Source organism: Somniosus microcephalus, chromosome 7 (genome assembly GCF_052327205.1).
Source record: "Somniosus microcephalus isolate GS21.2 chromosome 7, FLI_Smic_1.0, whole genome shotgun sequence".
NCBI classification, from domain to species: domain Eukaryota; kingdom Metazoa; phylum Chordata; class Chondrichthyes; order Squaliformes; family Somniosidae; genus Somniosus; species Somniosus microcephalus.
The window spans coordinates 24,026,070-24,037,490 of record NC_140993.1 but is presented as its reverse complement, the minus strand read 5'-3'; positions in this window follow the sequence as shown (position 1 = coordinate 24,037,490).

Here is an 11,421-nt window from a genome sequence, read left to right as displayed (position 1 = left end):
CGTCGTCATTCTTTTTCGCATCTACAGTCAGTGCTTGTATGGAATGCCAATCTAGCTGTATCTTCCGGATCCATTCACGTCCTAGTAGTGGTGGTCCTCCATCTGGCAATACATATAGGTCCTTTTTTGGTGTTTCCTTGCCGTTATATATAACGTTCACCCTTATTTTTCCTTTGGGGTAGACTTTTTGCCCCGTGTACGTCTTCAAGACAATCTTTGTATCTCTCAAGGGTATATGTGAGAATAGCCGCTTGTAGTCCCTTCGGTTTATGACTGTTAGGGCTGATCCTGTGTCCAATTCCATTTTCACTTGGACTCCTGCTACCTTGAGCGTGACCCAGATAGTTTGGTGATCCTCCATTTTGATCACATTATGTAGTTTCAGACAACCCAGCTCCTTGCTTCCGGAGTCTGTATCACTTTTCTGTTCGTCTGAACTACTTTCCGTGACCTTATGTACCTTCTTGTACTTCTCCTGTGGAGATTTCTTGCTGCTGGTTTTCTTTCCCGACCTGCAGACTCTTGCTATGTCTCCTACTTTTCCACACTGTCTGCACACTTTGTCTTTGAACCAGCAATCATTGTGGTCGTGTGCTGTTCTGCCGCAGCGATAACACTTCCCTGCTCCATATGACATTTCATTTGTGCCATATTCTTGCGGTCTCCGTTGTATCTCTGCAGCGCCCCGTGCGGCTGCTTCGTGTGATACTGCAATGCTGAAAGCCTTGTCCAGCGTAAGATCCTTTTCTGATAGAAGCCGTTTCTGGGTTCCTTCACTTTGAAGCCCACACACAAACTTGTCCCTTAAAGTATCTGCTAGTCCCGTTCCAAACTGGCAGTGTTTCGATAGCTTGTGCAGTTCCGTTAAATACTCAGCATTACTTTCATCTTTATGCTGGTTCCTTTTGTGAAACTTAAATCTTTCTGCTATCAGCAGCGGTGTGGGGTTTAAGTGGTCCTGTAGGATTGACACTATGTTTTCAAAATCCTTTTCTGCTGGCTTCTCTGGGGTTACTAGGTTTCGTAGTAAGCCATACGTTGTTGCACCCATTGAATTCAACAATACCAGCGCTTTCTTGTCATCTGGCACTTCATTCGCCTTGCAGTATACTTCTATGCGTTCGACATATGTCGTCCAATCTTCGACTTCATTGTCGAACGCTGTGATACTGCCACTCTTCGGCATTTTTGGGTGTGGTTAGACTGGCTTAAAATGGCATCTCCCGCACTTTCCTTTCTTCCCCGCTGCGGCTTAAAATGGCGTCTCCCACGCTTTCCTTTCTTCCCCGCTGCGGCTGAAAATGGCGTCTCCTGTGCTGCTGCAAACGCCGCTCTCGGCGGTCCTCGTGGCAAATGGCGATGCCTGTGGGTTTCGTGCGCTGCTCCTGCGCTGCTGCCAATGCCGCTCTCTGCGGTCCTCGTGGCAATGGCAGCGCCTCGCGTTTTCCTGCGCGCCTCTCTCCCCCGTTGATGCTGCTCGGCCCTTGAACACCGGCTGCACTCTGCTCCCTCTCGTCTCTCTCCCCGTTGACGCCGCTCGGTCCTGAACACCGGCTACGCCCTGTGCGCTCTGCCCTCTCTCTCTCCCCCGTCGACGCTGCTCGGCCTTTTTCTGTGCCGCTCGGTCCGGCTCTAGCCGCCGCTGTCCAGGAAGGGTCTGCGCAGTACCTGTTGCCAGCCCGTTTCGCTGGACCACCGTGACTGGAAAGCCAAGCCTGGCTCTCGACAGCCTCCCCTGCGATGCTCAAATCTCCGCTGGATGACTGGGCGGTTGCCCGTGGTCGACGCCCGTGCTTCTGGACTCGACCTCCTTCCACTGTTCTCCAGGAGCAAATCCCTGGGAGTTGATGCAGAGTTGCAGGTAGGTTCGAATCTGCGTCGTCGCCAATGTTAGATCCGTGTATCTTAATGTTGTGTCCTTCAATAATCAGACTGCAGGGAACGATTCAACAGGTGTTTACTGAATGAGGGTTACTCTAGAACTAATTGTACAGATCACTACTCAGGGTTTATATACAGGTGTGGTCACTGCCGGTACTACAGGATATACAGGAGCTGTAAAAAGTAGTTCTCCCCCTTAAAGGTACATACATTACAGGTTGGGTTCCTGTTTCCGAGTTTTTTGAATTTTAAACTCTGACCCGACCCCAACCCATCCGTTGTTGGGAGTTAAGATTCAGCCAAAAGAGTCAAATTACCTTTTTTTCAAAACAATATTCTTACATAGAATTTTCTTTTTATTTCATTTTTATGGGATGTGGGCGTCGCTGGCAAGGCCAGCATTTATTGCCCATCCCTAATTGCCCTTGAGAAGGTGGTGGTGAGCAACCTCTTGAACCGCTGCAGTCCGTGTGGTGAAGGTACTCCCACAGTGCTGTTAGGGAGGGAGTTCCAGGATTGTGACCCAGCGACGATGAAGGATCGGCCGATATATTTCCAAGTCAGGATGGTGTGTGACTTGGAGGGGAACTTGGAGGTGGTGGTGTTCCCATGCGCCTGCTGCCCTTGTCCTTCTAGGTGGAAGAGGTTGCGGGTTTGGGAGATGTTGCCAAAGAAACCTTGGCGAGTTGCTGCAGTGCACCTTGTAGATGGTACACACTGCAGCCACGGTACGCCGGAGGGAGTGAATATTTGAGCTGGTGGATGGGGTGCTAATCAAGCGGGCTGCTTTGTCCTGGATGGTGTCGAGCTTCTTCAGTGTTGTTGGAGCTGCACTCATCCAGGCAAGTGGAGAGTATTCTATCACACTCCTTACTTGTGCCTTGTAGATGGTGGAAAGGCTTTGGGGAGTCAGGAGGTGAGATCTCGCCACAGAATACCCAGCCTCTGACCTGCTCTTGTTGCCACAGTATTTATGTGGCTGGTCCAGTTAAGTTTCTGGTCAATGGTGACCCCCAGGATGTTGATGGTGGGGGATTTGGTGATGGTAATGCCATTGAATGTCAAGGGGAGGTGGTTAGACTCTCGCTTGTTGGAGATAGTCATTGCCTGGCACTTCTGTGGCGCGACTGTTACCTGCCACTTATCAGCCCAAGCCTGAACATCGTCCAGGTCTTGTTGCATGCGGGCATGGACTGCTTCATTATCTGAGGAGCTGTGAATGGCGCTGAACATCCCCACTTCTGACCTTATGTTAGAGGGAAGGTCATTGATGAAGCAGCTGAAGATGGTTGGGCCTAGGTCACTGCCTTGACAAACACCTGCAGTGACGTCCTGGGGCTTTGATGATTGACTTTCAACCACCACAACCACCTTCCTTTGTGCTAGGTATGACTCCAGCTAGTGGAGCGTTTGGCCATTTGGCCCAACTGAAATCTGTGCTAGTGTTTATACTCCACACGAGCCTCCTTCTATTCTTTGCTGACATATTCCAGTTGAAACTGAGCCTATATTCACTAGAGTTTAGAAGAATGAGAGGTGATCTCATTGAAACACACACAATTCTTACAGGGCTTGACAGGGTAGATACAGGGAGGCTGTTTCCCCTGGCCGGGGGATTCTAGAACCAGGGGTCACAGTCTCAGAATACGGGTGACGTAAGAAAACTACTAGGCACTTGGTCTAAGTGTTAAACAAAGCTTTAATCAACTGTTTTACAACATGGAGGTCTAGTTGTGTCCTTCACTAGTTCCTGTTAAGAATGTCCTGCGCAAGCTGGGCCAGTGCCCGAGTATTTATACTTTCCCTGGACAGCGCCACTCGCAGGCCGCTCAGTATTATTTCATAAGTCTTTCTTTCATGAATGACTGACTCATGTCAAAGGTGTCGGCCATTTAGGACTGAGATAAGGAGAAATGTCTTCACTCAGAGGGTGGTGAATCTTTGGAATTCTCTGCCCCAGAGGGCTGTGGAGGCTCAGTCGTTGAGTATATTCAAGACAGAGATCGATAGATTTTTGAATATTAATGGAATAAAGGGATATGGGGTTAGTGCAGGAAAGTGGAGATGAGGTAGAAGATCAGCCATGATCTTATTGAATGGCCTACTCCTGCTCCTATTTCTTATGTTCTTATGTGCTTATGTTCTTACATTTACTGGCAGGGCACGTATGGGGAGAAATTGATCCTTCTTTAAAACGTTTCCCAGGTAGGAAACTTTGTGTGCATTAAGGAGACCTGAAATCCATCTGAAACCTTATTGGCCTCGGACAATATTCAGGCTTCCTGGGCAGCTGCCTTAAACAGGCGTTCGGCCCCTTATTAGCATATTCGTTGGGCCTAATGTCTGTTTAAGGACCTTTCCGTGAAATGAGGCGATGCTGAGTATAACAGGTGTTCTGGCCTGCTTCACTGAATTCTTTTGGTTCCTTATGTGGCCTAAGCTCTGGAATTCCCTCCTTGATCCTCTCCGCCTCTCTACCTGTCTCTCCTCCTTTAAGATGCTCATTAAAACCTACCTCTTTGTCCCTAAGCTCTGGAATTTGCTCCCTAAACCTCTTTAATTACAACAGTGACTCCACTTCAAAAGTACTTCATTGGCTGTAAAGCGCTTTGAGACGTCCGGTGCTTGTGAAAGGCGCTATAGAAATGCAAGTCTTTCTTTCTTCTTTCTTTCTCCACCTCGCTACCCCTCTCTTCTCCTTTAAGGCGCTCCTTAAAGGTGCTATATAAATGTAAGTTGTAAAGCTAAGTACATTTTTTGAAAAACGTATCTTTATTTGGGGCTGGGGTGAGCAGGAGTCTTCCTCCTGACTCCACAGCACTCCTGAAGGCCACTGCCGGCCCTCAATCCGGCCCCCTCCTCGACTTCTCCTCACCCCGCCCCCCGCAGGAACTACCCGACAGGCCCTGGCCCAACTTCATCCTTGTCGAACCGACGCCCGAACTGGTCGCCCGTTTGGCATCTGCAGCTCTCCGGCAACGTGCTGATGTGGCCCGAGGCCCAATTTCTGGTGAGTCCCAGGCCTCCAGATTCTAGTGCTCGCTCCCAGCACACTGCCCATTTCTGGCCCGAAAACGGACCTTAAATGCATTTTTATGCCATCGCCTCGTGGTGCAGATAATTCCGAAATTTTTCATAGAAGCTTACGGCACAGAGGGAGGCCATTCGGCCCATCGTCAGCCGAAAAATAGCTCTCCAGCCTAATCCCACTGTCCAGCACTTGGTCCGTAGCCCTGTAGGTTACGACACTTTAAGGGCATATCCAAGTACTTTTTAAATGTGATGAGGGTTTCTGCCTCTCCCACCCGTTCAGGCAGTGAGTTCCAGACCCCCACCACCCTCTGGGTGAAAAAAGTTCTCCTCAACTCCCCTCTAAACTGCCTATCAATGACTTTAAATCTATGCTCCCTGGTTATTGACCCTTCTACTAAGGGAAATAGGTCCTTTCGATCCACTATATCCAGGCCCCTCATAATTTTCTACACCTCAATTAAATATCCCCTCAGCCTCCTCTGTTCCAAAGAAAACCATCCAAGCCTATCCAATCTTTCCTCGTAGTTCAAATTCTCCTGTCCTGGCAACATCCTCGTAAACCTCCTCTGTTCATATCCAACAGAGAAAGAGGCACCAATCTGTTTTTATTAAAATGTAGTCCTCCTCAGGAGTAAGCTGAAAGCTGGGATTCTGTTAATTTTTTTCTAATCAACTGATTAGTCTTCCTGAATGATGCCCTGTCAGTCACGGCTCAGTTGCTGACACCCTTGCCTCTGAGTCAGAAGGTTGTGGGTTCAAGTCCCACTCCAAGAGACTTGAGCACAAAAATCAAAGCTGACACCCCCAGTGCAGTGCTGAGGGAGTGCTGCACTGTTGGAGCTGCCGTCTTTCGAATAAGACATTAAACCGAGGCCCCGTCCGCTCCCTCAGGTGGACGTAAAAGATCCCATGGCACTATTTCGAAGAGGAGCAGGGGAGTTATCCCCGGTGTCCTGGTTAATATCACAATCAACATCACGAAAACAGATTATTGGGTTATTATCACATTGCTGTTTGTGGGAGCTTGCTGTGTGCAAATTGGCTGCCACGTTTCCCACATTACAACAGTGACTATACTTCAAAAACTACTTAATTGGCTGTAAAGCGCTTTGGGACATCCGGTGATCGTGAGGGGCGCTATATAAATGCAAGTCTTTCTTTTTCCTCGGCATCAGAAAATTCCTCTTTCATTTTGAAGATCTTAGATGTGAAATCCAACAGAGGTGAAGCCTTTTCCCCCCATCCAAATACTGCATTTCCCCAAATAGGAATCCTTTCACAAACGGAGAATGTATTCTCTTGCACCCAGAGGCCATGAAAGGGCCAACCTGGGTTTGTGATTTGATCCACTCAAGTGGGTTTTATCCGCACCACGCCGTAACGGGAACCAAGGGGTGATTAACCTTGAGCACGTCTTGTAGGAATCTGGACAACATGTCCCTAAAAGCATCTAATCCCAGGGCAGTTCCAAAATAGTTGCGGCAGGTTACTCATTTACCTCTGCGCAACTCCAGCAGAAACGAAGAACATCCACGGTTTTATGTTTTAGGCTACTGAGAGGTGAGGTAAAAAAAAACCCGCAGGAGATTTTTTAAACGTGTGAAAAGCTGTGCATTTTTTCCCCCCATCTAATTGGCCGCGTATGTTTTATTCTAGTGTTCGAATCGCTCATTTTCAATTAAGCAAGCTGGCTGATGGACTCCTGTGCTCAATTCCTTTCAGGAAAGCCTCTGCCCCAGCTAGAATTAAGCAGCTGCATGAAATCATCATTTAACATCTGCATCCCCAGGGCACAGATGTTTAGCACACTGGAATAGTCCCCATGAACAGGCATTCGAATCCTAGAATCGTAGAGTGATACAGCACCGAAGGTTGCCATTTGGCCCATCGTGCCTGTGCCGGCTCTTTACAAGAGCGATCCAATTAGTCCCACGCCCCCTGCTCTTTCCCCATAGCCCTGCAAGTTTTTCTCCTTCAAGTATTTATCCAATTCCCTTTTTGAACGTTAGTATTGAATCTGCTTCCACCGCCCTTTCAGGCAGCGCGTTCCAGCTCGTAACAACTTGCTGCATAATTTCTTCTTTCCTCGTGTCGCCTCTGGTTCTTTTACCAATTAGCTTCAATCTGCGCCTCTCGATTACCGAATCCAGTTAATACCCAGAGAAGCAGGCGATTCACAGGTTGCAGAACCCAGTGTTCTCTTGACATCAATAAGTATTAGCACTGGCAACGCAACAATAAAAATGTATAAACCTTGGCCTAGAAATTCAGTTGCGTTCGCCAGCCGTTAGCGCCATAAGAGGAGTAGATCTCGAGCGCTAGGCACTTAGCGCCCGGGCGCAGACCGATCTGCGCCTACGCCCAACTTCAGTTGACATTTAGCGCCGGCGCAAAGTGTTTGCGCGCGCTCAGCTGCGCGCGCAGCTTATGATGTCATTTCGTCGTGCAACGCCGTTTGTGCGCCCCAAACCGGAACTTCAGTGGCGCCCGCCCAATGTGGGCGTGGCGCTGTTAAGAACTGTGAAGTGGAACGCAGCAGAGGCCCTGCGGGCCTCGGGGAGCGCTAATTAAAGGGCACTTAGACTGAACTATAAAGGCCAGCCATTTTGCTGCAATGACTTTAGTGCTACGGATTTCTGGACAGAGACCAAGGAAGAGACCTTACTGATTTGGGCCAACATAGGAGAGGTATTTTTGGCTTCTGGCCAGAGCTTGGAAATTTGACTCATTGTGATTTCACTGTTTGCAAGTATATTATGGGGGCTGCATGGGGTTCCAACCCTCAGTTCCAGCATTATGTGTGAAGGGCTCGCAGACGCTGTGTGAGAGGGGCAGCCATGCCTAGACGCAGAGGGGCCATCAGGCGTCGGCAACGTAGGCCTTAACCACTCAGGGAATACCGCCAGCAGGTGTCCTATCTCACCATGACTGCCGCGCATTGTGTTAAAAGGCTGCGCTTCAGAAGGGAGGTGGTTGCAGAGATCTGCCAGCTGCTTCACAGAGATCTGCGTCCACAGCTGATGTGCAGGACGTCTCTGTCGGTGGAAGTGAAGGTCACGGTGGCTCTGAACTTTTATGCAAGCGGCTCCTTCCAAGCCGCTGCTGGGGACATAGCGAACATCTCCCAGTTTGCCGTGCATCGCTGCATCCGGCAGGTCACCGATGCCCTTTTCGCAAGGAGACATCAATTCATCTCCTTCCCCATGACCCTAGAGAGGCAGGAGCAGCGTGCAGTCGGATTTGCGAGTATCGCCGACTTCCCCATGGTGCAGGGCGCCATTGACTGCACGCATGTGGCTATGCGGGCACCTATCGACAATGCCGAGGATTACCGCAACCGGAAGGGCTACCATTCCCTCAATGTACAGCTGGTGTGTGACCACAGGCAGCGCATCCTAGCTGTCAATGCCCGCTTTCCAGGCAGCAGCCACGATGCATTTATCCTGCGCCAGACTACTGTGGCTGACATGTTCCAGGCACAGCCTCCCCCAAGAGGATGGCTTATCGGGGACAAAGGCTATCCTTTGTGTACCTGGCTCATGACCCCGCTCCGCGCGCCCAGGACCCCTGCTGAGGAGGCATACAACGAAAGCCATCAAGCCACAAGGAACATCATAGAGCAAACGATTGGCGTCCTCAAGCAACGGTTCCGCTGCCTGGATCGTTCCGGCGGATCTCTACAGTATTCGTCGGATAGAGTCTCCCAGTTCGTCGTCGTTTGCTGCATGCTGCACAACCTGGCTATCCGCAGGACTCAGGCACTGCCACCTCACGTTGGACCACCACCTCAGGAGGACGAGCAGGAGGACCATGAGGAGGAGGAGGAGTACCAGCCCAGGAGGGAGCCACAAGGTCCAAGGGCCGTCCGTCGGCGGCTTATTGAACGACACTTCTAGGCCCCCTGTCAGGGAATGGCTTGTGGCAATGAAGGCACATGAATGCAGCCGCTCCGCAAGCCCTCAGCCGGTTAACGCAACAACCACTTGAAACATCACACATGGACAAGCTGAATAAATAAAAAGCTTTATTGATCAAACTCAGGGCCCTTCCCACATGAAACCCAAAAACAGACAAGACCCCCAAAAAACAGTCAAAAACATATCTCACTCCCACAACCTGGGGAGGAATAACAAAACTTGTCCATCCAAATGGCCTTCACCCTCGGCCTTACCAAGACAAACCCCCCCATACAGAACACAAACACCCCCATATAAAAAAACATTTGCCTTCATCCTCGGCCTTACCAAAATAAACCCCCCCCATACAGAACACAAACACCCCCATATAAAAAAACATTTGGCAACACACTCTACTTTGTGTGCCGAGAGGGCGAGTCCTTCTCCAGGCTTTTCCGGCCCCTGCCTGACCTGCTGCTCCGCCTCAACCTGGGCCCTGTGGGTGTTGCAAGGCTGGGGGAAGGCTCCTGAGGGGCACAATGCGTGACGGCAGATGCCCTTGGGGGTTGGCCTAGACGAGCTCCGGCCCTGGAGGGGCCGGCTGCTGACTGCTGCAGCTGTGGCTGGGCAGCATCAGTCTCTCCAGCAGCTCGTCGCAGCTTTGCTGGGGGAGTGGCAGTGGCGGCTGCAGCAATGGGGGCAAGCTGGCTGATGCCAGGCGCTCGCTGGTCACCAGAGACACTGGCAGTCGGCCGGGCTGGCACTGCAGCAAGCGCAGCAATCTGGTGAAAGCCAGACCGCTGTGCTGCAGCAGCGCGGCGGGTGCCCTGGCGATGCGTGCGTGACACCGCGAGTGTGGCAGCAGTGAGTGCCCGTACTGCCCTGGTCTGTGCCCGCATCAGACCAGCCAGTGACTGCACGGCACCACTCGTCAACTCTCCACTCGCTGCCTGTGCTGCCCTGAATTCGGACCGACTCGCGTCCTGTGATGCCCTGAATTCTGCCCGACTCGCGTCCTGTGATGCCCCGAATTGTTCGAGACCCCTGGCCTGTGCTGCCGCGAGTTGTTCGAAACCTCTGGCCTGTGAGGCCCCGAAATCGGCCACACTATGAGCCAGGGACTCAATGGCCTCAGGCAACCGTGCAACAACCCCCATGAACTCGGTGTGGCGATGATCCGAGTCCGCGGACATTTGATCAAGGAGGCGCACCTCCTGGGCGAGGACCGTCTCCGGACTGGAGGCCGGACTCTCCCTCTGGGGAGAAGGCCGCCGAGCTGGCCGACCCTTCCCGCGTGGCTGGACGCCACTGGGCCCAGCAACTGCACTCCCCTGCAACACTTCCCCCCTCTGGGGAGAAGGCCGCCGAGCTGTCCGGCCCTTCCCGCGTGGCAGGATGCCACTGGGCACAGGAGCTACACTCCCCTGCAACACTTCCCCCCTCTGGGGAGAAGGCCGCCGTGCTGCCCGACCCTTCCCGCGTGGCTGGACGCCACTGGGCACAGGAGCTACACCCCCCTGCAACACTTCCCCCTGGCTCTCCTCCAGGCAAGACGTGTCCCCTCCATTGCCATCCCCTGGCGCGGATGAGGGTTCCCCCGATGTGCCGCCTTCCTCTTGCTCCTCGTCGCCCTCCTCTTCCGAGGGACTGACACTCGCAGCTTCAGGGACCTCCTCCTCACCAGCTGAAAGCAGGAAGGCACAAGAGTAGCTTTAGAGTGAGGACAGGGCATCAGCGAGGGAGGCATGAGTGGTGGCATTATGCGCATTGGTCGGACAGTGGCAAAGGATGTAGATCTGAAGCGCAAGGGGAATGAGAGAGGTCCAAACGGTCATGTCCTTACCACTGGGGCCCAGCACAGGGTCGGCATCTCCAATTGCAACGGGGCCAATCACCCGGGCACCCATGAGTCGACCCACGCGCTCCTCCAGGTCACTGAGCTCCTGGAACTGGGCACGGCCTCCCCCGGTGACAGTCCGGCTCTTCAGATTCTCGGCCAGCTTGGCCTGCAAGAGAAAGGACGGCTTCTAAGTACAGTGTGGTGCCCTGTTGTTGTGTGCACTGCCTCCCATGGTCGAATAGCTTGGCCAGTGTGGTGCCCTGTTGTTGTGTGCACTGCCTCCCATGGTCGAATAGCTTGGCCAGTGTGTAAAGTGCAGAAAGTGCTATTGATGTTCATGCCAGTGCCATAGCTGCTGGAGGAGGGCTGGCCATTAGGCCTTTGAGGTCCCTTTGCCCATAATGTGAGGTGCACATACAAGGATGAGGAGGACACTGGAAAGGGTACTCACCCTGACCAACCGAGTGAGGTCGTTAAACTTTTTCCGGCATTGGTCACCAGTCCTGGGGACATCGCTGTTGGCTGTGACCCTCTGGCCGATTTCCCTCCAGGCTCTCCTGTACAGCCTCTTGGGAGCCTTCTTGCCACTGTCCGGGAACAAGATATCTCTTCTCCTCTCCAAAGCCCTAACCAGCACCTTTAAATCATGGCCAGAAAAGTGCTGCGCTCGCTCACGGGCCCTCTGCATCCTTGCTGGTGCTATTTCTCTCCAGCAGCAGTGTTTAGGCCTAGCTGGAGGGCTGCAGTATCCAGGGCGTGGCAGCAGACCAA